At 41.6% G+C, this 2,447-nt stretch overlaps 1 protein-coding gene across 13 annotated transcripts in view; it reads right to left on the reverse strand.

Moving 5' to 3' along the window:
* The window catches only part of Ep400 (E1A binding protein p400), a 106,818-nt gene that overhangs the window by 76,561 nt on the left and 27,810 nt on the right, over window positions 1-2,447 (reverse strand). The window lies entirely within an intron of this gene.

The following is a 2,447-nucleotide window of genomic DNA, read 5'->3' on the forward strand; positions in this document are numbered from 1 at the left end:
TATATATATATATGTACATATGTACATGCATTCACACATGTTTGTATATGTGCTTATATGCAAATGAAATATGTATGTTATTTAAGTAAGACTTAAATAAAGTAGAAGACCTCAATCTGTACAAGCTACATGGTTTCAGTTACCTGCATCTGATATTCTGTAAAAGGCAAAGTTATGAGGACAGAAAATGTTCAGTGGTTACAAGAAGTGGGGAGGGATGGGTAGAACTTAGCATGTCTTATCTGATCATCATGGCAGTCTAAACCTACAAAAAGCATAGAAACAAGAGGGTATCCCAGCATGTACTTTGGATTACAAGAATGTCCATGCAGGATCAATTAAACAAGTGAACCCCTGTGGGTGGTGTCAACAGGATTAAGGCTGCACATGTGACATGTGAAAGACAAGAAAACAGTTGATTTGGACAATCTTCACCTTATTTCTGTTCTGCTATAAACCAAAAACTATCCTAAAATAAATAGCCAAGGCTTGGTGGTCTATGTCGTTAATCCCAGCACTCAAGAGGCAGAGGTGGGTGGATATCTCTAAGTTGAAGCTACCCTGGTCTACATAGTGAGTTCTAGGTCAGGCAGGGCTATAGAATAAGGCCCTGTCTAAATTAAAAAAAAAAAAAAAAAAAAAAAAAAATTTAGGAGACCTTAAAGCTGGGTAGAACATGCTTGTAATCCCAACACTCTGAAAACAGAAGCAGAAAGATGTCATAGTGGGAGACCACCTGGGCATGCATAGTGAGACCCTCTCCAAAAAAATAAAGATTAAAAAAAAAATAAAACAATCAAAAATCATGAAAGCAGAGTCAGACAGATCTCCATCTGAAAACTGTCCCTGTCATCTCAGCAGGTCTCAAGTAGCAGTGCTCCCCAGTAGCTATGGAATCTTTCTCTAAAATACTTGAGTCTTCCAATCTCCTCAGTGGGGCACCTTAAACACCAGTTGCTGGTACTAATCAAAAAACTATGCCGTGCGCATGGTACTGAACTACCTCTAGGCCTTGAGGCCTACAGAGAGGCTGGGTTTGGTCCCTGCAACCCACAGTGAGCACAGAGGTGGTTCATATTTAACAAATATAGGAGGAAGAAAGGAAAGAGCAGAAAAGAGTTTGCTGAATAGTCTTCTGTCAACCTGACATAAGCTAGAGTTATCTGAAAGGAGAGAACCTTAATTGAGAAAATGCTCCCATAATATCTAACTATAGGGACTTTTCTTAACTAGTTATTGATGTGGGAGGGCCCAGGCCATTGTGGGTAGTGCCACCCTTAGACTGGTGGCCATGGATTCTCTTAAGAAAGCAGGATGAGCAAGCCGTGTGGAGCAAGTCAGTAAGCAGCATCCCTCCATGGGCTCCACATCAGCTCCTGCGTTCAGGTTCCTGCCCTATCTGAATTTCTATCCTGGCTTCCTTCAGTGTTATACTACAATGTGGAAGTGTAAGCCAAACAAACTCCTTCCTCCCCAACTTGCTTTTGGTCAAGGTGTTTGGTACCAGAAGCCGAGACAAGAGGTAGACAAGGGAAGAAAGAAAGAAATGATCTAAAAAATCAAAACATGTTTTAACACTGACTTCTCTGTAAATGGGATTATAAATAACTTTTAATGATGTGCACTCTTTTCAATTTTTCAAATATTCTGAAACAAATCGGGGGCTGGTGAGATGGCTCAGTGGGTAAGAGCACCCGACTGCTCTTCCAAAGGTCCAGAGTTCAAATCCCAGCAACCACATGGTGGCTAACAACCATCCGTAACGAGATCTGGTGCCCTCTTCTGGAGTGTCTGAAGACAGCTACAGTGTACTTACATATAATAAATAAATAAATCTTAAAAAAAAAAATCGGTATCACTTATATATCGAAGGCAGTTACTCTTTAGTGAAAAGTGGCTTGCATGTGGGAGTGACCAAGTAGTCTGTATCAGAGGAAACATACTACAAATAATCATAAGCTCTAGGTGAAACATCCAAACAGAGATAGCAGGTGATCTAGGAAGTACTGGAAAGGAACCTACCAAGTTTCCCAAAGTTGGCATGTGGCATGAGGTGCTGTCCCTAAACTACACTCTGTAGAAGGATGACAGGAAGAGTAGAGACTGCTGGACAGAGGAAGCCCAATCTCTTTGCCTAGCTCTGACTGGCAGGTGTTAGATGTATGGCTAGCCATTAACTACACAGGCAGACACACCCAGGCAGCATATAGAAGCCAAGATAATAAACTAAGAGGTTAAGTCCCACCTGCTTTAAAAGAGAACAAATTTGCAGCTACAATACAGTAGCCAGATATAGTAGGCCACAATAGTAATCCTAATACTCAGAGGACTGCAACTATAAAGTCAGCCTGGACTTCATGAAGAAACTCTTGTCTTTAAAAAAGTTAGCTAGAGCCGGGCGTGGTGGCGCACGCCTTTAGTCCCAGCACTCGGGAGGCAGAGGCAGG

The sequence above is a fragment of the Mus caroli genome, chromosome 5 (genome assembly GCF_900094665.2).
Source record: "Mus caroli chromosome 5, CAROLI_EIJ_v1.1, whole genome shotgun sequence".
In the NCBI taxonomy this organism is placed as follows: domain Eukaryota; kingdom Metazoa; phylum Chordata; class Mammalia; order Rodentia; family Muridae; genus Mus; species Mus caroli.